Here is a 24,772-nt window from a genome sequence, read left to right on the forward strand (position 1 = left end):
TGGTTATTTAGTTTTTTAATCCTGTTAATACTTTCCCCTTAAAAACATACTACCGTGAGTAGTCGCGTGACCACCCCGTCCAGTCAGTGGCATGGAAGCAACATGGAGGCGAACTCAAACGCTGAGTCAACACACAGTGACTGATCCCTGAAGTGATTTAACTTTCGCTTACATCCTCACTAAAGTTTGTCAATTGTAACTGATGTGTTTTAATGCTTGCCAGTTTGGACATTCAAGCGATTTTAGACCATCGGATATGTATCATTATATTGAACTAATGCACTGATGCATTGTGGCACACGAACACTCATAATGAGAGTAGCTCGCACATCACGTGAAGATCGCGTGCACAGAGATGAGCGCAGAAACTTGTCAACCCTGTCCTGTGATTTATCACAAAAGTAGCTTTAAAACCTCAAAAGTTATAGCATATATTTTTCTACTTTTGAAGTAATTACTTACAACCCACAGCATCACAATTATTAGAGAGACGGTATGACTAATTCACACACGCACACACACGTGCTCATTAATGCATTCAAATAAATGTACTGGTACTGTACTAATTTATCTGTACCTGATTTACAACAAGCAGAAATCTGTAAGAAATGTTACGAACAATAGATAAAAAAAACTGCTGAAAATGAGCTATGTCGGAGCACTCTTTCACTATAATAGTCAAGCATATTTCCAGTACAAACCTTGTCAGTGAACTATGAGGGCAAAAAAAAAAAAAAAAAAAGGAAAAAAACCAACCAAACAAAATAATCGTTCATTAATCGTAATTGAGGTAAAATGTTCAATTAATCGAGATTTTGATTTTAGGTCATATCGTCCAGCCCTATTTTAATGTATTGTGCAGCCTTAGAAAACTGTTTAATAATGGATTCTCGTCCATGTAATGCACCATGTCCGGTACTTTGCCGGCAACTTGACATGGGTAAATTGCAATCGAGGATTTTTTTTTAAAATGGGGTTCTCTACTTTAATCGAGGAATCGTGACAGCCCTAAAATTAATATAATTGTACTCAAAATAACCTAAAATTTGATCTTTTATCTTGACCCATATATTGATATAATAGCCCAATCCCTGCTGATTCTGTCCCCTTTTTGAATCAATATTTGTGTAGCCACAGATTGTCTTCAGTAAGTCTATATGGTGCTTTTATCCTTTTTCTGTGATTAACTAAACTTCATTTGGCCGTGTTCTGGCAAAATTGGAGAAGACTCATTTACATTGGTTATTACTATGTATTACACTTTCTTTCTCAGTCTCTACTTTACTTCTTTCTTTCCTCTTGTTTGCTTTCTCTGCATGCTCTTGTCATTTCCTGTCGTTCTCTGTCTGAGCTTTCTGGAGTTCTGTAATTCCTTTCACAGATCTTTATCTTGTTTCCCTCCACTCTCTTTTTTCTTCTTCTTCTTCAGAGCCTGGAAATGACCTCCTTCTTTACATGTAGTGACTTTAGTTGCATATCTGATGTATGTGAAAGGAGAACTCATTTCTGATTGATCATAAATGCTGCATTGATGAAAGGTGATGTTTGATGTCCATATTTACATTCGTATCACAATCTGCCCTCTTAGATCTGTAAGTTACGCAGTATAGAATAAAGGAAAATGCCCTGGCTTCTTATGGAGACTGCTGGTGAAAGCTGTGTTTTCATGGTGGTTGCTGAAGTGTTTTTCTATTTCAGAGCCAGTTTCTGTTCAATTTATTTATTTTTAGTTTTTTGTTTTGTTTTTGGCAGTCATGTGCTGGATAAAGATATAATTTAATTCATATGAATGGTCTCATGACCATAATGAAATTTTAGAAGTATTCGGTGTTTGTCGAAGTCAGAGGTTGTTGTGATGATCAGTATATGAAATCAGTACAGATGAGCAGAATGAATGTTAAGCACTGTCATAGGGCTGTTAAAATTGCTGAAAAACTAAATTCAAATCTTTTACTTAAATATTATATTACTAATATTCAAATTTAAAAGGCATAATTTAAGTTAAGGTAAAAAAGTTTACAAAGTCTTTGAGACATTTTTTTAAAAGTTGATTTTTATTTATTTATTTATTTATATATATATATATATATATATATATATATATATATATATATATATATATATATATATATATATATATATATATATATATATATATATATACAGCTTTCTTTTGTGCGTGACGTGAGTGCAATGGTCAAAGATGCCCATCTAGTGCACAATGGAAAAGCTGTTCTGTGTGAATGGCTTGATTACGCTTTTGACGTTACCAAGATCATCTCCTCATTGAGCTGCTCTATTTCTGCAATGTTTTGAATGACCAAAGCAGCAGTGCCTCATTCAAATGAATAGGCTAACAAAAACATTAAAATGCAACAACGACTCTTATCACTGCATCTTGTGTGCCGCTGTTAAAGCTGCTTGACGCACACCTAAAATTCTAACGCAGTTAAATTGGCTAAATATTTGAAATTTCTTTGAATTTGATAGCCCTAAACTGTCATCTCAAAGTATCAGAATTGAAAGAGGACATGAAGATACTTTTTTTTTTTTTTTAAGATAAATGTTTATTTAAAAAAGTCTTGTTTGCGACAGTGAACTTTTGAATTTTTCTCCCTTGTAAGGATCTATGGCTTCCCCTGTGACATCACTGCACCGTCCATCCAGCCTCATGCTGTTATAGTAAAGAGAGAAAGCTTTCACTCTCTCCTTCAGAGAACCAACACCACAGGGATGAAAAATCTCAACTATCCAGCTCCTCATTGCTAACAGACAGCGTCAGCCCTCTTGTGTCTGAGTTATTTTGGTGTATCATTAAATGGCCTTGCACATAGCAGTACATGGAATGTTTAGGTCACGTAGCACATCCACTCAGATTTACGATGTAAACTTGCTGCCTACGAAACTTTTTTTTTTCTCTGTAAAAAGTGGAAATGCCTCAAATAGATGCAACAGACAGATGGTTGCAGGTTAATGCAGTTAATGTATTTGCAGTCATTTTGTCTTCTGAAATGTGACTTGTTTCAGAGTAAAATAAGATCCTGTAATTGAAGAAAAAGTGAAGGACTGGTCTTTAATCCATTGGAAATTGACTGGATCATGTAAAATGGGTGTTTGCATGTTTGCAGGTTTTTTTGTGTATGATTCCTGAAACACCACCTGTATTGAAACTTAAGTGGTTTTGGTGATATCAGCCACAAGGAAAGTTGATTCAGAGATGGGGAAAGGTTTTTTTTTTTTTTTTTTTTTTTTTTTTTTTTTTTTTTTTTTTTCTCACAAGCATGGTCCTAGCAAATCCTGGTTATGGGTTCAAATCTTGCATAAAATGTAAGTTACTTTGAATACAATTGTTTGACAAAGGCATAAATGTACTGCATGAATCATAAACAAGAGTGAAAGCTTCTATTTAAAAAAAGGATCAGTTTAAAAAAAGAATGAATAAAAGCGCTTTAGGTTCATAATTTTAAGAGAAATTGTTTGTTCACAATGATTCCTGGGTTTTTGCCTGCGCTATTGAAGAAGAACTTTGGGGAGGTTCTGAACACTTTGAGACAAGAAACTTGAGAAATCTAGCAGCTGAATTTTGTTACTATTTCTTGTATAGTTCTACTGGCCAAGTGAGTTTCTGTTTTGGATCAAGGATCTGAGCTGCTTGCTCAAGTGATCCAACCCTGTGGAGAATTGTTCTCTGCAGAACTACTCTTGATGGACTATTTGACTCGTTCTCTTTGGTGTTTTTCCAGAGCAGTCTTCATCTCTGACCTCGCAGTGTTCTCCACTCATCAGATACCTCAATATTAGTGCCTTACTCTTGTCAAAAAGAAAGGTTACATCTCTTGGTCTTCAGCAGGCTTTCTCCTCCGATTCCATATTAGGAGAGACCTCAAGAGGTTGAGGTATTTGGCCTAGCCCAGTCTTTTATCAGTGGTTTCCATGGCAGCATGAAAGGGAGGTGAGTGAGTTGATTTAAATCAGCGTGTTTGTTTGGGGTTGATCCTGACACTCAGAAAAAACAGCAAGAATGAAGGCATTGACCCACCTCATGGAGGTATGAGAAGATCTCATTTAATGAAGATCGTTGGCTGACTCAGCTCAAAACGTTTAACTTAAGGGCCAGTTCGAAAGTACATTTATGTTTAGTAGTAGGGCTGGGCGGTATATTGAGTTTGTAAAACATATCGATATATTTTTAATAAACGGTTTAGGTTGAGGCAATACTGTTTATATCGATATACAGTAGTTTGATTATTACAAGTGCATCTGAAAAAAAAAGAAGAAAAGAAGCATGGCCTACATATTTGTTTTTATAGCCTTAAAGGATTAGTCCACTTTCAAATCAAATTTTCCTGATAATTTACTCACCCCCATGTCATCCAAGATGTTGGCAAGGCAAGGCAAGGCAATTTTATTTGTATAGCACATTTCATACACAATGGTAATTCAAAGTGCTTTACATAAAGAATAATAATAAAAATAGAACATAAGGAATAGAAATAACAGTAAAAACAGAGAATTTTACCGCAATATTTAAAATGCTTTAAAAGTCAGAATCAAGATGATACATAAAAGATATAAAATACATTAAAAATGAAATAAAAACAGGAAAAGGAATTTAAAGAATAAAAAGATAATACATATAAAATAAAGTGCAAACAGTTCGGACATAGCACAGTGCTCAATCAGCAAATGCATAGATAAAAAGATGTGTTTTGAGTCTGGATTTGAATGTGGCTACTGTAGGAGCACACCTGATCTCTTCTGGAAGCTGGTTCCAGCTGCGGCTGGCGTAACAGCTAAAAGCAGACTCTCCCTGCTTTGAGTGAACCCTTGGTATTTTTAAGTGTGTTGATCCTGATGATCTGAGTGATCTGTTAGGTTTATATTCTATGAGCATATCTGCAATGTATTGGGGTCCTAGGCCATTGAGTGATTTATAAACGAGTAACAGTACTTTAAAATCAATTCTAAATGCAACTGGAAGCCAGTGCAAGGACTTGAGGACTGGTGTGATGTGTTCATGTTTTCGGGTTCTGCTCAGTATCCTGGCAGCAGCGTTCTGTACGAGCTGCAGTTGTCTTATGGTCTTTTTGGGAAGGCCAGTGAGGAGCCCATTACAGTAATCCACCCTGCTGGTGATGAAAGCATGAACAAGTTTCTCTAAGTCTTGACTGGAGACAAAGCATCTAATTCTTGCAATATTTTTAAGATGATAATATGCTGATTTAGTTATTGTCTTTACATGGCTACTGAAACTCAGGTCTGACTCCAGAATCACACCAAGATTCCTGACTTGATTTTTAGTTGTTTGACCCCTAGAGTGAAGGTACATGTTCACTTTGAGAACTTCGTCTTTGTTTCCAAAAGCAATGACTTCAGTTTTGTCTTTGTTTAACTGAAGGAAGTTTAGACACATCCAATTTTTAATTTCATCAATGCATTGGCACAGGGAGTCAATGGGGCTGTAGTCGTTAGGTGAGAGGGCTAGGTGTTCATGTCTTTCTTTCGTCAGTCGAGAAGAAATTAAGGTTTTTGATGAAAACATTCCAGGATTATTCTCCTTATAGTGGACTTCAATGGCCTCCAAACGGTTGAAGGTCAAAATTAGTTTCATTGCAGCTTCAAAGGGCTTTAAACGATACCAAACGAGGAATAAGGGTCCTATCTAGTGAAACGGTCTGTGATTTTCTAAAATAATACAACTGTATATGCTTTTTAAACACAAATGATCTCCTTGCACGTGCTTCCGCTTTCCGTATTCTTCAAAAAGCTTACACTGTATGTCCTACGCCTTCCCTATTCTACTTATGGAAAAAAAACGAAACTGGCGCCGCGTTCGTTCCGTAAGTAGAATAGGGAAGGCGTAGGACATACAGCGTAAGCTGTTTTATTTGAAAGTGGACTAATCCTTTTAATATTGAACATTGTTTGAAGGAAAACATTGGGCAGGATGTAAAACATTGTTTGTTTGTTTTTTAAAATACAAGGTTTTTTTTTTTTTTTTTTCCCAAAATAGAAGTAGAAAATAGTAGGGCTGCACGATTAATCGCATGCTATTCTCACGCGCATTTCGTCAGTAAAGCCGGTTCCCTGATTACCGCTAAATCGCCATCACCTGTTTTTAAACGGAGCGCCTTTTAATAGACGGAGCCGTAGTTCACGGACAAGCCACGCAATATCGCGTTCATTATCGCAGGCGATTCATCTGCGATATGAACGCAATATTGCGTGGCTTTTCAGTGACCTACGGCTCCGTCTATTAAATGCCGCTTCATTTGAAAGCAGGTGATGGCGATTTAGCGGTAATCAGGGAACCGGCTTTACTGACGAAATGCGCGTGAGAATAGCATGCGATTAATCGTGCAGCCCTAGAAAATAGTGTATTTTGCCATTCAGCCAAAAATTCTGGAAAATTTTTGGGCCATATTGCCCAGCCCTATTAAGTAGTTTTTCACAGTTCCAGACAGTATAATTAATCTTAATGCCATGTCTTAACCATATGCAACACAATGCTGTGGCAAGCGATAAAAGGTCTTTTCCATGTTAAAGTGTCATGAAACCCCCCTGTTTTAGCACTGCTCGTTCACACCTCAGATTTGAAAGACTTTAAAAAATGGGTGTGTAATGCTGTGGAAAGTGGGAGTGTAGAGGGTGGGAAGAGGGGAAACATCAACCAATAAAACACAGACCTACAACACACTCATTATACAGACAATTGAATATTTAAATGTGAGCAGAGAAAAACAAACAACAGAGTTGGGGGCACCTTGATGTATTTTAAAAAATATAACTATGCCAACAAACTCACAAAAATCTTATCATTAGAGACAACTAACAACTGTCATGAACAAATCAAATACGTTTTGTTAAATTATTCTTAGAAATATCAACAAATCGGCATTATAACTTTGCAGAGCTATTGGTTTCTGAAAAATGAGGAAGAACATTTAAAATGTCTAATAATATTTTCAATACGTTTACAATCACTACAATCTCTGAACAAATGACACGTCAGTTTAACACAGAAAGAATAAAGGCATTGTTACTTATTTGTCCATTCTTTGAATTTTCGCTCTATATCATTGTCTTCGTGTTCATGATTAGACATACCGCTGCATCGGTGTCCTTATTTGCACATATATATTTTGATGTTTGAATTTGAAGGAGACATGATGAAATAAATGCGCATACACGGTGCTGGTTCATGTTTGGAGCAGAGGAGTGTATGCTAATCCAGTCTGTATTTGCTCCAGTCTTTGATATGCGTTAAGAGACTGTTTATATCTGTAATTATATCTTTAAATTGTTAAACTCATTGCGTGCATAAATCACTCTCATGCGGGCTCCATGTGCTGTTGTTACATGTTAAATGTTGTTAGTCATATCTTCCATGGTAGTCAAACTCCAGCTCTGACCACATCACAGGGGAAATGCAAACAACACTTTTGTGCTACTATACTGATACACTTACAACACGTGCTATTGTTGTTTCATTCACCAAGCATGTATGCACACAATTTTGTGTGTGAAATCTGTGTATGAATATTTTCATGAACAAATCTTTATTCACTAATAAATTGTACTTAAATTTATTCAAAATGTATGAAAAAAATACAGTAACAAATAGGGATGGGTAAAAAAATATTGATTTCTCGATTTTAATCGATTCTCATTTTTACGAACCAATGTCGATTCTTAAATCCCAAGAATCAATAGTCTAGTCTGCTTTCAGTTGATGAATGAGCAGAATATGTAGCGCCTCCCATCCAATAAATCGCAATCATCTTTGTGCTTTGTTACTTTTGATATGAAGCAAAGTCTCAGATTTCAAATGACGTCCATCTTATTATGAGATTCAAAAAATAAATACCGTTTTGGCGCTGTTTAATGCGACGATCGCTTTAGCGACTCAGGTAGAGAGAAGCGGCAGCATGAGCGCATGTGAACATCCTCTCCTCCGCTTTAATACCAGTTACAGTGCGAAATAAACATGACTAAACATATGAAGGTATGTTAAAATATACAATACAACTTACCGAAATCCGTGTCATGTCTCTAGCTCAATCAGCGTTTCAAGTCAGAAAAACATATTCAGTGACCATAAACTCATTAGTCAGCTAGAAAAGTGTACTCTAAAAGCAACATTCTGATAAATATAGCTATGCACCATTACATATTCATTATAATTTGTAGTGTTCTTCAATATTTAATGCATGTTTAAATAAATCAGTTATGACAGCTGTGATTTAAATGTTTATAACCCCCCCCCCCCGAATTGGAGTAGAAATGATTATGTAATTCTAAACTTTATTTATAATAAAAACATCATTGAGTGTAATTTAAGTGTTTGTATACAAATAAGTTAATTTAACCTTCAATACTATTATAGTAGTACCAACTGACTCCCATGTATAGTTTACAGCATTAGTTGAGAGATTTTTTTCCTCTAGAAAATTTGCCATGTACTGTAACTGAAATACTCAAAAATAATCGATATCGAATCGAATCAAAATCGTAATCGAATCAAATCAAAAGCATGTGAATAGTAATTGAATCGAATCGTGAAAATTGTCAATACCCAGCCCTAGTAACAAAACAATTGAAACCACACGTACGCAAAGAAATCATATACTTTGGGTGGCCTGTATCTATCATGTTAAGATGAAATTTTAGACAGATATTTCATCTTAAATATATTTCATCATGTACAGTGAAAGAGTAATAAAAGCTGCGTTATAGCTCAAGTTGCAAGTTTCCTCTGAAGAAAAATGCTTATTTTGAATACTCCAAATTCATTAAGATTAAAAAGAGGTTAAGAACAGATTAATGTGCATACGCACGTGTTGTGAAATAGGCAGACATTTGTCGTGAGAAGTTGTCCTTTGTCCAGTTGGGAAGTTGTACTTATAACTAGTACATTAGTAACATATCTTTAAATTAAATTGATTTTATTAAAAATAACTATTTAATCTTAGGATAGCTATATAAAATTCTACTAAGATTGAACAAATTTTTAAAGCATTCAACGCACACTTTTAAGAAATGAACTAATAAAACTCCTTTGTATATTTTTGCGGTAGTATACTTCATTTCAATCCACTAAAAATCAGTTTAAGTATTAGTGGTATTTAGTATACTTTAAGTGCACCAAAGTACTACTGAAGCAGAAATATACTTTTAATTAGTGTATTTATAGTGTGTAACTTTTACAATTTTATTTGGCACAAGAAATAAGAATGTACTACAAATGTACTTGCTTGTATTTAAGTTTTTTTTTTTTTTTTTTTTTTTTTTTTTTTAGTGCATTCAAGTATACTTCTTTTTTTTTCACCTGGGTGTATAAAGATTAAGTGTTCTTTATGTACTTACCTTTGCATCATGAGTACACTAACCTAGTCTCTACAAAAGGCTAGGCTTCTCACTATGTCTTTAGTCCTAAACAACATTGTGCTGTGTTGCAGTTACAAACCAGCTTGGCCTCCCTCTCATATGAGTAAGTGAGCCCTCCCTTGTTCATATCATACCCATAGAAGTTTGTTTACTTAAGCAGCAGCTGTACTGCCATGTTGTTCCAGTGAAGGCGGGAGTTCTGAGGATACCTCTTACGGAACAAGCTCTGTTTGCTTGACTGCGGTGGCAGCTGTAGTAGGATTGGCTCATGTGGTTGTAATTAATGACTGGCGCTGACTCCTTTTGAGCACCAGGCAAGATTCATTACCGAGCTGCCACAACTCAGCCATGACAATCTGGAACCTGTCTCTTCAAAACAATGCACTTTCCAGAGACTCAAGCCGAGCCGTCCAAGTGATCCCTCAGACCCTGCCCTCAGGAAAAGCAGACCTGCAGGAAACTAATATTCATTAATGAGCTGAGAGCAAAACTCTGTGATGGGACACTGAAAGAAAGGATTGTCACTGCTTTAAAACTGATCAAAGAAGCTGAAGTAATGTCCAGCTGTCTACGTGAGTGGACTTAAAATGAGTGAAACAATTTATAGTTGTATAGCTTTGATGGAATGCTAATTCTGGTGGTTCTGTGCATTTGGGCCTCACATTGACCCTCAGACTGTTAACTGAAGTGTTTTGAATGCAGATGAAGCATTTTCAAGGTTAACTTATTCTCAAGGACCACTTTTAGACATGTGCTAATGCTTACTGAATCTTAGTGATCACGGAATCTGCAACATTTACCAGAAAGAAAATGTCCTCTTTCAGTTTAATAACCCAAGTACATGAAGATATATTTAACAGTTTTTAAATAAAGCCAGTTATTATTATTTTTACTCTGCTTACCATATTTCTTACTATATTATTGGTAACTGTTTAAATATTCTTGCAAAAAGTGCTATTTATATGCCACACAATAAATCGAGTCATTTATAATAATCACAACTAGAAAAAGTGTATTTTGTATTATTATTATTATTATTATTATTATTATTATTATTACTATTACTATTACTATTACTATTACTACTACTACTGCTACTGTTGCTGCTGTGCAATGGTAAAATATTTCTGTTATAATTTCTTAAACTAAACCAAACTTTTTAAGGGTGCTCTGATCAGGATTTTTGGGGCCGATTGCTGATTACTGATAACTGGAAGCAGTATTGGCCGATACGATCAACAATACCGATCACTATAATAAATAATACTATTCTACACAACAATATATTTTAAGTATAAAAAATTAAGCGACGAGAATTGACAATTCATTATTTATTGGCAAGCAACTTGTGCAACATATTCCATTCCCTCTCTTAGAGGTAATTAGGAACAGCTTAGAGCTTAACAAATATAGCATTCCTTTAAAAAATAATAAAAATAAAAAAACAAAGCAGACTTTATCAACAGAAAGTAATCAAAAGTAAAACACTGCATAGTTTTCACTGCATAAATCAATAGATTAATTCTACTAAATCTGCTATGCAATGAGAATGAGTGTGCACAGAAAGCCACTTGAGGAAGAGTATCATATTCACGACTTAATATAGTTTTAATAACTCTTTATTATCGAGCACGTCCTGCAGTTTAGCAAAAGTAGACTGTATTTTATGAAAGTCACTGATCTAGCTGATTTGGACATTAAGTTTGGGCATTTAGGGAGGAAAGAATGTGCCCTGCTGTGAAGGAAAGGAATGCACTAAAATATCTCGGCCCTAGTTTCTTGCTATCATTGCTGTAGGGTTGCTGTCGTTGCAATGTCCCCTCTCTTTGGAAAGATGTTTTTGTCCTTTTCAGACACCTGGTACAACTGCCAGTCCGGTTAATGTAGTGAAGCAATTTTAGCTGCGCATAGAAAAATTGTTTCACAAATTTTTGATTGGCTCATCTGATCTGCCTTTATAGTGACCACCAATCAAACTATATAAAGCTATAATCGGCCGATAATGATCCGCGCCCGATCAGTTGGAGCACCCTCAAAACTTTTATTTTGATGTGACGTGAAGACCTCTGAGTTTCTGTGTATATGATATGGCGTTAGTGTTTCTTGAGTAAAATGGTAAAATGTTTATGAAGTGAACTCTGAGTAGCTCTGGGGGTGAAGTTCATGTGTTCATGTCCTCATGTAGTGAGATGGCAGATGAGCGTCCACGAGCGTCCTATGTAAATGTGTAGTAGGCCTAATAGACAAAACTCCGGCGCTCCTTCACAGACATGCAGAACATGCAGACTTTAGATTCAGTATCAATCTTTTTGAGTTTTAAAGGTTATGTATGTATGTATGTATGTATGTATTTGACTACTAAAGCAAATAAAAAACTCAAGTTTGCAGTATTTAGGTTCTCATACTTGTTTCTCTAAAAAACAATGCTACAGCCAGTTATTTTACTTTGAAATGTGCTTTCTGTGTTGGAATGTCTGTTTTTGTTTTGGACTGTGTGATCCCACCCACTGCCAATTTACCCAATAGTATTTCAACATCCTGGGTTGCAAGTAGGCAGAGTAAACAGTGTATTGTAGCCATGAAATGAACTGGGCCAGAGATCACAGATTCTATCTGACCTGAAAAGCCTCAGCGTGCATCTAAAAAACTCTATGACTAGAGGCATATTAAAACACAAATAAATCAACTTAAAGTTTGTAAGGCTCATTGCCTTCCATTGTCAGTTATGCTCGTTCCTGTTACTTGTTCTCAATCTGGCAGCCCGCTTGAGTGTCAAGTCTGAGGAGGTGGGATGGAAACAACTCTCTCCAATATTTTGAATTTGGACTGCAGTACCTATTTTAACTGCTAGCTGTCAATATTAAATACTGCACCTTTAATATCCACAGACACTAGTCAACATCACAAATTGATTCATTGTACAGTTATTTTTTTCTTAATATTTTTGTGACATTCCGCTGTATACAGTAAGTTCCAAAAGACTGGAGGCCTTATGATTTGGCGCCTATGGACGCGTTCAAAAACTAATATAATATACATACCTTTGTATGTTCCATTACTTTGAGGAGAGGTTGTGTCTGGATTTAAGAATAGCCTTAGGATCTGTCTCCTTGTTTGATGTTATGCATCACAGTTGCTTTCATGTAGTACCTCTGTGAGCATTTGGAATAGAACACACATTTCTATAGATGTTATCTTCTACAGTTTTTCATAGGAGTGTAAGAAAATATTGATACACATGAATATCGTGAAATTGTTTTTAGCGATACTGTATTGATATTTATTTGATTTTATATTCAAGATCATGGCAGTGGCCTTGTGTTCGTTTAAAACTCTGACATGCTTATAGTATCGCAATATATCATACCGTAATTCCTGTATCGTGATGCATATCGTAATGCCAGATTCTTGGCGATACACAGTTTAAAGTCACCTACATTCTTTACTGTTGAAATTCTAGGACTGCTGGATGGTGGACGGTGTACTGTAATGAAATATGGACTAAGTGGGCGGTGAAAAAAGACAACGGGTAGTTCCAGTCGGAATACTTTCTGCATCGTTACCTTTTACTGCCCTCTGAAGCAAATCTGTCTGCGTTTTTTAGTATGAATTTTCTGTAGATGTGAACTCAGTATGTCTGAGGCCAAAAGAGAGTTTGCTCCCACAACTCTGCAAACATTGGGATCAAAACGGGAACCTTTAAAACACCTGGTTGATCCCCCTTCCATAGATCCACAGCAGATCCAAAGGAGCTTACTAACTTCTGCATGTTTACTTGAACTTTTTTTGTAAAAAAAAAAAAAAAAAAAAAAAAGTGAATGTCAGTGGAAAAATATGACTGTTGGGCCAAATATTTTCAACAAAGCAACAACTATTGACTATCTTAACTTTCTTTTATTTCCAAACAACTTATTTTTGCAATTCGAATGGCAAAAGCTACCAGATAAAAGACCTTCTTTAACATCAACATTTTACTTGGTTGAAAGCTAAGTGGCCATTTATTGGCAGATCTACTTTTTTTTTATCTTTTAGAATAGTCTGTACATGAATTCTGCACAGACCACATTTATTAAGGAAAGGACACCCTGATCTTCCCAGCAGTGCCCATGTGGGGTTGTCATTTACTGAGATGCTTTTTGGCAGTGTCAGTAATTATTTCTCCAAATGTGACTGCCTCTGACCGAGCCTATAAATCCTTCACCGCTGGGGGGTTTCAGGAAGCTTTGGTCACCACACACATAAATAAACACATACACTTAGACACTTCTTATACTCCTGTTGAAGCACCTAGGGCTTTCCGTGCCCCCCACACATGTTGCTCATCTGTGGTTGGCCTTTAACTGAATTGGGATTAAAATTTAAGTCTAGTTTACTTAAAATTGACAAGTTGCTAAATAAAATACACAAGGTCCTTTACTGGTCAGTCCAAGAAGTAGTCATTCCAAGGGTTGTTTCACTTAATTGATCAATGGCATGTAGTTCCCTGTGCGTGTACTTCTGTTTTTGCCTGCGGTTCATGGAAGACCCATTAGTGATCCACAGAGAGCATCACATTTACTGAAGTAGTGGAAAATGGGCGCTATATTATAGGTTGTTTCTGCCCTTTGCTCAGCACACCATATCAAATTTTCACTCATGTTGGTAGAAGAGATAATGGTCGACTGGAATGCCACCAAGCCTGAGACCACGGCAAAGCTAGTATCAAGTAAAATCATTCTCCATTAAAGATGCCTTGCAGCTGCTTCTAAAATAACAGGGCAAAGTATGGCACAATTGAAAGATTCTTGTGCTTTGCCTGCTTAGTCGCTTGACTTGAACATGTGCCCAAAGCTAGAAAAGAGGACGAAGAAAGCTTTCAAGACGAGCTGAAAGACGAGCAGGGAGCTATTACAAAAGGAGTCCATGAATAGAATCGGAATGACTGGCAGTAGTATTCGCATTTGTATGCTTGTCTATTGGAACTGCCACACTGAATGGGGGGGTAGGCCCCTTTTTCTTTCTTTTTTTTCATGCACTCAACCTATTATTTAATTGTACACTAGTCTACACTACCTCTCTTCACGTTTGTTTGAGAGATTTTTTTTTTTTAAAGAGTGTGTGGTAGGCTGTTTGAAGTGTAAAAAAAAATATACCTATTCCTTTAATAACGCAGTCTCAGTCACAGTGGTTTGAATGGTGTTTGAATTTTGGAAAGTTAAATATTTATCTGAATTGTGCCAATTTTTCTTTTTGGTGTCCTAAGGAAATTGTTTGTGTACCAAAATAAGAAGTTGTTGAAACTGGTCTTACCCAGCTCTGAACAGTAGAAATATTGAGCAGAGAAGATTATACCTGCTAAAAGTATTACACCTTTTTCTTACTTTAAAATGTGTTATTATTGGTGCTTCAAACCTCTTAAAGGGATTGTTACATGAAAATGAAATTAGAAATACTCTATTTTCATAGCGTGGAGAAGAAAAAAAAACTGCTTTACATGAAATTGTTATATGTAAAATCATAGTACAGTACAGATAGACTTGTGTCCTATATCATTGAAAAGGTCTCAACTAGCAGAATACAACAAGCATATTGTTCAGTTAGAGACTAAACTATACTAAGTGTTTGTATAAAAAAGCACCGCCGATGCATGTGTAAATGGTATACATGATGCTTTTGCGCCACATTTTGGTTTGTAACTTCATGAAACATTAGTAAACCATAGTAGATCGCGTATCTGTATTTAGAACAGGTGGTATCGAACGAGCCCAAACACAACGAGACAATGTGTCGATCACAGAGTGACATGACCTGCTGCTTGGCTAAAGCTATAGGACTTCTGGGATCTGCTCACGTTGCAATCATGGCGCAGTGTTTTCCAATGTCATTTGAATGTTCAACCAATGAAAACTGGATCTTGGGTATTTTGGGTAAGGACGATGTGTTTACTAAGTGATCAGACTTATGACTTATGAAAGACCACATTGCAAAGACAGCTCGGTCATGCAGATTTGCACTATACAACATCAGGAAAATCAGGCCCTTTCTAACAGAACATGCAACACAACTTCTGGTCCAGGCTCTGGTCATTTCTAGGCTTGATTACTGCAATGCACTTCTGGCTGGACTGCCATCATGCACAATCAAGCCTCTACAAATGATTCAGAACGCAGCAGCACGTCTCGTCTTTAACGAGCCCAAAGAGCCCACGTCACGCCTCTCTTCATCTCTCTTCACTGGCTACCACTTGCAGCTCGCATCAAATTCAAGGCGTTGACGCTTGCTTACAGATCTACCACAGGCTCAGCACCCTCCTACTTCCACTCACTCTTACGAGTCTACACTCCTACCAGAAACCTGCGCTCATTAAAGGAGCGAAGGCTTGTGGTACCATCACAGAGAGGCACGAAATCACTTTCCAGAACATTCTCATTCACTGTCCCTTGCTGGTGGAATGATCTTTCTGCCTTCATCCGGAATGCGGAATCCCTGGCAATATTCAGAAAACCCATCTCTTTCGTGAGCACTTAACCTCATCTTAAAAAAAAAAACAACAACTTCTTATTCCTATCCTTTCACTTCCTCTAATCCCTCTCTATTGTATCTTAGGATAATCTGAGCACTGCCTATAACTTGTATTATGAGCACTTCTTGTCTATTTGCCTCGTCATGGCGACTCGCTTGTTGTATTCCTCACTTGTAAGTCGCTTTGGATAAAAGCGTCTGCCAAATGAATAAATGTAAATGTAAATGTAAATGTAAATGATTCTCACCTTACAGACCTCACTGCAACTAGCAGAGAAATCCCAAAGACTTACATTGAAAGAGCGACCCAATCCATATCTAGAGACCAGGATATCATAGAAGCTCAGGGGTGGACACTTTTAAGTTGCAACAAACTAAATACCATTCAGACCACCTGCAACCGCATGATATTGCTATGGCATCCTGGTGGATAAGCACCACCACTTTCCTCAGAAAATGTAAAAAACTAGTTGCTGTCTTGACACAAGTTGCTGAGAATCTGTTTCTAGAATCTGTGTTAATCTGTTTGTCTCCCTCCTTAAAACATTCCATTGCATGAAAGGACATGCTGGTCTATAGAATTCAACGTTGATGATGTGTGAATTCATGTATGTTTTGTATTTTTGAAGAATTCATAGTGGGTTGAATAAAAATGAATGCACTCTGGTTTTGGTTTCATCTTAAAATAGGCTGTCTGAATGCACTCTCTTTGTAAAACTACAAAATTACTTTTTTTAAAAAAAGTGAAATTAATTGTATTTTATTTATTATGCTAGTAGAACTTCTTAATATGAACACCAGTAGACCCTCTTTGAAATATTTGCAGAGGAGAATGTGTGTGGTAATTGCAGTTGATCCCACACTGGGCTGTGGTCCTCCAGAGGTCAGACCTCTGCTGGGAGACGTTTTCTTCCTACGCTTCACCATAGTTTGGGTTATTTTCACTAGCCGTCCAAGTTGTGACACCACTGCCATTTCCGCTGGGCCTGTTGCCGTCCTGTCACACCCCGTCCAGTTAAGTTTACTACAAATAACGTGTTCACGTCAGCTCTATGAAAGTTACCCTGGAAGTGCCGCAGTCACATCTGAAAGTGGTTTTCTATCCATTGCAGCATTACATATTGGGTCTTCCTGCCTGCCTGCAAGTTTATCATTACTTGTAGCCCACACCTGTTTGGTATTACACTGATTACCCTCCTGACCATCGGTGCTGAACTCTTACATTCGAGGGACTCCAATATAGCCGCCATTCTGACGTTCTTAATGATAATGAGACTCTAGATCTCCTTATATTGCATGTTCCACCACTCTCTTTAGATTTGACCCCTCTGCCCTTTTAGCTTCTGCACCCCTATGTGAACACCGCATCCCATGAACCTTGAACTAGGTGCATACATAGTGTGTGTAACGAGAACTGTGGCCCACTGGCTCATGTAGAAATGTGTGTGGACACAAACCTGTTGTAGTTGCATTGTGTGCTGGTCATAGTTGCATTGTGTTGTAGTTGTAACTTTAGTGTTTTAAATGGGGCTGGGTGATATGGCAAAAAAAAAACTTTTCAGAACGATTGACCGATTTCATGATTTCATTTTTTTTTTTTTTTTTTTTTTTTTTTTTCTTTAACTAGTCAACTACAACTACAATATGATTCAAGTAACATTCTCTTTATTAACTATCTGGTTAAAAAAGTTTGTATTCCAAATACACCATACCTGAAGTGATCTATGTGAGCTATGCAAATGTAGAGCGCCACACAAGAGTGGTTAATCAGGTGCGGCATGTGGTCGGATCATTTTCTTCTCTTAATGGTTATCATTGCTGTATTGTCAACATGTCTAATTGTAACATTTGCTAACATTTTTATTCATAATCATGATTAAACATAAAACATTAAATCCGAATTAATCGAAAAAAAATGCCCAGCTTGAGTTGAGATGTGGATAAAATTAACTTCTATCTACAACCTAATTTATATATATATATATATATATATATATATATATATATATATATATATATATATATATATATATATATATATATATATATATATATATATATATATATATATATATATATATATATATATATATATATATATACCATTTGTTCTTCTATAGTATTATGCTGAACTGACCAACAGCTTCAGTGATTATAAAAGGACCGCTCTTTATTTGCTTTTTGTAATTATTCGCAATTTTAAGTTTTGTTTTTCATGACACTTCTTGACTTTTCCTACTTAATAGTTTGACACTTTTTGTACTAAAGTTTGACACACATTGATTTCTTGGTTTAATATTTTGTGGTTCCAGAACATTGAAATATAAATTTAAGCTCAAAACATGTGAAAAACTATTATAGAGAGTGGAAATGGCTAATGAACCAATAAGCGCTACTCTGCTGCTAACTACTGGTTATAGTGGTAATTTTATGTCTTTTTTTATTTTTAAAGTCCCGCTGTAGTTTTATCCCTTAACTCATCTTTGATCACCAAAATTACATATAAACGTTTTTTTTTTTCTGTGAAAAAAAAAAAAAAAAAAAAAATCTTAATGCCTGTAAATGAATGCGTCTCTACACCCTTGCCTTATTTAATATACACGGATCTATGAATATGATAATTTGCCCTGCCTCCACTCTCTCACACAAGCTCAGATGAGATCCAGTCAGTCAACTTACTTAGGTAAACACTGCACATTGGTATTGCTTTTTACAAACCATGTTCACATTCACAAGTCAGACAGCTGCCTTCTAGCAGCTGCCTTCTAAGTATCCTTAGAAACGCTCGGAACAACTCAGAACGTCAGTGGAGAAAGGCATATAGTTCATCATAACATCGTAATGTGCATCATAAACCTGCCATATTGCTAAATCTACTGATTTTTCAGATCAACAGAAAAATATACTGGGATAACCTTCTTTTGAGATCTTCACCACAAGGGGACTTTAAATAAAAACGTTTGTTTGCCACGTTAGTTTTTCTACGTCTTGAAACTTTTAGTTTTTGAATGTTGGTGATTTGTGGACTGAAAAGCCTTCTTTAGCTTGTTCATTCATGGCACAATGTTTCTCCTAGTTTCGTTTAGCTAGTTTTGGTTTCGTTCCACTTTCGTTTCGGGTTGCCGTTTGATGTTTCTCATATACAACAGAAATTGCAGCTCTTATCAGTTGGGCAACATGGTGGTGGCACCAGTGCTAACAAAATTTAGTCGCACCGGCAGGGAAAAAAGGTTGCAGTCTGGATCCATGAAATAACATTTCTTATAAATGTTAAAAGCGGTTGTCCGTCTTGGGGAGTATTCATGTAAACACAATCGCTTATGTCTTAAGTGGAATAAACAGTTAAGAAAGAAAGTGCGTCTGTAACAATATATTGGATCCGTACAGCTCTTAAAGTGACAGCAGCCTAATAAACCTGCTTTGACAAAGAGAAAATCACTTACTGCTCTTGACTGAATAACTTTTGTAGCTTTAATAAGAATCAGTATATATATAATTCATACAGTGAAGACTGAAGTTCCTTGTACAATGAGTCTGAAATGTTGCACGGGTTCAGTTTTCTGGGGGTTTTTTTGTTTTTGTTTTTTTTTTGGCTTTTTTTGCATCCGTAGCAAGCATTTTGGGAGGTATTTTGACAATTCAGAGCCACCATACAAATGAACACCAAAATCCAGTATCGCTAACAAAGCATCAAACTGAGCCACTGACATCCTGAAGTAAACTTTAAATCACTCGGGATAATCCCTCAGCTCCTTCATAAGGAGGTGGAACTCTCCTTCCTCTCTACGCATTCTCGGGATTGGATGGACCCAATATTTCCAATTTCTTTTTCTCTTTTTAAGAAGAGAGAGGACAACAAAATCATCCTTACTGCTTGAAGACTCCATTTTTTTTTTTTTTTGTATTGTTTTGCAAAGTCTTTTGCAACGGATTAATTAATATGCATCGGACTCTGTGTGCAAGGTTTCTGTGCGTGATGAATTTTCAGGATGACGAATATGAAAAAAACGCATGAAAATTTCGGACTCATTGTGCAAGGACCTTAAGCAGTGTTCTATATTTACATTTCATTATACAATTTCTGTTGTTAAATAAACCTAATGTAGGCCTACCTGAAACCCTAAACCCCCTGGTTTACACTGATGTTAAAATGACACTTTTTATGTAAAAAAAAAAAAAAAGCACTGCTGTTTCTTTTTCAGTAGTTGTTGGGATGCTTTCTTCTCACAAAAAGAATGTGAAACATGTATGATGGTTATAACATTTTCAGCTTTTAAATTTATTTAAATATATAATTAATTTTACACACTTAAAGCATTATTATTTCGCATATTGAATATTGCATTATTTAACGAGTTATTGCATATCGTATTTTTTTTCTTTAATATTGTGCAGCCCTAAACAATACATAACAAAGCCCCCCTCCCTTCCACTCACTCTCTGAGCTTTGCTGCTGTTTGTGTCCTGTGCACTGAGGGATTGAGGATGAATCGGACCCTGACTACAGGAGACTCTTTGTTCTACCTGTGCTAACCTCCTCTCCTGGCTCTAACATTTTTGTTGTACCTTTCTGAAGACAGAAATGTGATCTCCAGAGGCCAAGAAATCCAAAACCGCATATCTATACCTTTGGCTGTGGGGAACGACATGGGTGTAAATCATTGCCTTTCATTCAATGTATTGTCTGTAACTTCAGTTCTATTCTTTGTGTTGAGTGTTCGAAACAAAAAAGTCTTGTTTTGAGTCTCAGACCACATTTAAAAAAAAAACAAAAAACTACAAATTCTTACTACATTTTGAAGTAATTACATCATAAATTGTACATTTTTTTATGATTTGTAAAAGTTATTATGCCATTATAGAGTGATATTTTTAGGAGCTATTGACGCATTACTGATTTACCTACTGATTTATTAAATCTGGCCCCCGGTTTTTTTTTTATGCACTTCTCACTTTTTTTGAGATGATCTTATTATTTTTCTACATTGACAAGCTTGAAGATGACTTGCATACAGAGCTAGAGCTTTGTCAAACTCTTTTTGAAAAAGATCGACCAACATAATGCTGTATCGAAGTCTCACCCCATGGGCATGTTTTCTCCCTGGTCTTTGCTTTTTCAGAGGGGAAGCAATTCAACCATGAAAGGGGTTTTGAAGCTACATAAAAAGACATTACAGAGCATTGCCGTGAGGGGGATGCAAAGATTTCATTTTGCAGCAAGCGGAAACCACTTTTTTTCAAGCCGTATGGTTAACCACAGCTCTTTTGAAACAAACTTGTTACTTAAGCATAAAGAAAAGAGGTTAAAAATGGTCCCCACAGAGTCACAAATAAACAAGCTTGAAAACACAGGCTGCACATATGCTATAATAAACTCATTCTCCTAATCATCCTGTAGTGAACCAGCTCTTCAAGGGTGGGAGCACTTTATGCCACGCAGAAAACTGTTTTCAAACAACCTCCTGCTTTCTTTTTGGAACCTTTGGTCAGACGGTTGAGCACACTTGACCCATGAACTTCAACACCCTCTATATGGGCGATGACTGGGCTAAGGCTTGTTTCTCCTCCAAATTCTTTTCTCAATATATCATCATTTTAGTGCCTGAGATCTTGAGAAAGAAGGAATTTAAATTGAGAAATGCCCCATCCATTCTTTCATTACAAATTTCAACTGTTCCTGCCTCTGCTCACATAGTCTGTCTCAGTGACCATCCACAGTCTGTTCACTGACTATTTTTTTGCACATTGCATACGAAAAGAGCAAGAGCTGGATGAAATTGGCAGTTCCAGTTCTATTGGTTGGTTCTTCTATGTATTTCAGATTAAACTGCAACTTGTAGTTGATTGCTTTACGTCAGTCAAATGGCCTCTTCCTGTCTCTAAGTGGGCGATTCATGGCCAGAATAAGCTACAGTGAGCACCTGACCATATGGCGTTAGTCAGTGGTCTGTTTATGCGAGACGACTACTCACATGGCTGTAAGGGGTATCAAAGCAGTGAGGACAAAAGTCTGACCAGACAGGTCACATGGTGCAAGACATGGAAACCTTAATTAGTCTCAAGTCTGTGGGTATGTGTCTAGTATAACTCACGCCTCAGTAGTCTCTCACAGCTGGCTGATTTTCTTTTCCTCTGTGCTTAGAGGATTATGTCAGACGGGATGTCTGTCTGAACTTTGAGGACTCCTGCATCTTGAGTGTGTCTGTGTTGGGGGCCACACAGCCTATCTGCTTCATAGGTGGGCAGCCTCATAACTAACTCGTGCTATTCTGTAATACTGCCAAATCCAAATGATTCCATATTTGCAATGTATTTGGATGCTAAACTATTATTTATTATGTGAACTAGGCTTCACTCACGTTCCAATGTCAACTGAATGCTGAAGTATTATGGGCTATTTAAATTGAGCACTGTAACTTTTTAGATTTGTTTGACTATATTTTAGATTGATAACGAACAGGCTGCGATGTCCAGTTAGCTACATTATAACTGATATGGTGTGTGTGTGTGTGTGTGTGTGTGTGTGTGTGTGTGTGTGTGTGTGTGTGTGTGTGTGTGTGTGTGTGTGTGTGTGTGTGTGTGTGTCTGTCTGAGTGAGGTGCCTGCGTGATCACTTGAACTGTTTTCTTATAACAGCAGTAACAACTTAAAGGGATAGTTCACCCCAAATGAAAATTTACTCATTTACTCATTCTCAAAGTGTTCTAATTCTGTATGAATTTCTTTCTACTCCTGAACACACAAGAAGATATTTTGAAGCATGTCGGTAACCAAACAGTTGATGGGCCCCATTGACTTCCATAGTATTTTTGTTTTTGAAAGTCTGTGGTGCCCATTAACTGCTTGGTTATCTAATAATTTCTTTGAAAAAAAAATGGACTGAATTAATTAGGAACATGTTAAACTTTTTATGTCCAGTTTACTGTCTATGTATACTGTCTATAACCTGGATGTGCATAGTATGGATGCTCATGAATTATTAAAGAGCTATTTGCTTAAAATTTGGCTTCTTTAGGGCTGTATACTCTAGTATCACAGCCTTGTTATATCCCGTCTGTGACTGCTGTGAAACCGTGCCATGAAATGGGCTGATGGCTCAATACGGCTGTGTGCATTGTCCTATTTGCCAAGTTCAAAGGACCATAAAAAAGACTGATACAAGGGGTGTAACAATATATTGTGTCACAATATATCGCAATACACAAATGCAACAATATGTATTGATAGGTTTCATGTGACGTCACGCCCTGAGGGGAACGCCCCCCTGGTGGGCAAAACAATGCTTTCCTCCATTGTCATTTTTACCAGGTTTGTAGTAAGATCTAATGTAGTAAAACAATGCTATTAAAAGACCAAATTCAATATATACCTTATTGATTATGCATACTTTGCACAGGCAAACAAATAAACACAGAATATTAATGCAACACAAGGTTTCTCGTTAAGCGTTTTTTCCCATCGAAAACCATTATAAAAAAAACACGTTGCATTCATATTATGGGCTCATCTGCTCGCCTGTATATAGTATGCATCATCAAAATGGGTTAAACTGAATTTGATCTTTTAATATCAATGTTTTAGTACATTAAGGCACTTTAAGGGTGGGTTGCACTAAGGATTCTTGTCGGTTCACCCTCCGCCTATGCTGCTTGATCAGCCCTTTAATTCTAATGGTCTTTCTGTGTAGTTAATCTGTGTTTAAAATTAAATTAACACAACTCGGTTTAAAATAAAACCCAGAACAACAAATCCTTGATTAGAGTTAAACTTTGCTTAGTTTAATCCTTATTGGTACAACCCACCCTTGTGTTTTTCACGTTAGCCTTATAAAAAAAATCGTCCTGCTGTTTTTAGTGATTGAAATCACTGCAGGCTCTGTATATGGATCACAAATGCATCTTGTTCACATATTTTTGTTTTTAAGATGGAAAATTGACAGGCTTTTGCTGTAGGTACATGGCTGTTTTGCCCTCCAGGGCTCCTCGACAGTCACGTGACTGAAAACTATCAATATGTATTGTGTATAGTTCTCCCAAAATGAAAATTACTGTGTGAGGGGAAAAAAATCAAGTTTACAGAGTAGTGTCAGTACTACATTGAACTACTATATATAATGTACAATAATGCAAAGGGGGAATAATTGTGGGTGTTGATAATGCCAAATGTCTTGTGTTACCAGTAAAAGGTGGCCTACAACATATTTGTCTGTATTTTCAGCTTCAGAGTCATGAATTATTCACGTTTTCTTCGAAAACAAAACAAAAATTCTTACAGGCCACAAACCTTTGAACAATAGTGTGTATATTGATTTTATGTTTTGTTGGTGTACAGCTAACACATCTAAATTTTTAGCAAAAAAATAAATAAAATAAAATAAACACATCTACTGTTGTTTTTTCATAGATATGTTCTAGAAAGGGTTTGTGTACCCCCATCCCCCTTATGTTTGAGCAGACCCCATGACAGACAGATAGACTCCAGTCAGCCACAGCGGGGCCTTTCAGTCATGATAAGGTTTGCTCCAAGGCATGGCAGGCCGCAGGAGATTACAGCTGTCAATCAACTTCACACATCCCTGTGCCTCATTCGTGTGCTGGGAATCAACCTTCGCTTTAGACCTCGGTTTCATGTTCGTCATCATTGCCTCTTTTCAGTCCAGTTGTTAATTGGGGGCTGGATGCAGTATAACTGGGATCGCAGGTGTGCTGGGCTGCTTGGTAGAAATGCTTTTCAGGTCGAGTCTCTCCCAGGAATGTAGCCGGGAAGGAAACCATGTTTAGATTACAGCGTCGTTAGAACATGGAGGCCAGACAGGGGAGAGTAGAGATGTTTTGCTTTGACGATAGAGAGGGGTGAAGTCCTTAAACATAAACATACTACACTA

The 24,772-nt window shown here is 36.7% G+C and overlaps 1 protein-coding gene across 2 annotated transcripts in view; it reads left to right on the forward strand.

Moving 5' to 3' along the window:
• Positions 1-24,772, forward strand: part of ryk (receptor like tyrosine kinase) — a 67,930-nt gene that overhangs the window by 5,078 nt on the left and 38,080 nt on the right. The window lies entirely within an intron of this gene.

The sequence above is a fragment of the Megalobrama amblycephala genome, linkage group LG8 (genome assembly GCF_018812025.1).
Source record: "Megalobrama amblycephala isolate DHTTF-2021 linkage group LG8, ASM1881202v1, whole genome shotgun sequence".
In the NCBI taxonomy this organism is placed as follows: Eukaryota; Metazoa; Chordata; class Actinopteri; order Cypriniformes; family Xenocyprididae; genus Megalobrama; species Megalobrama amblycephala.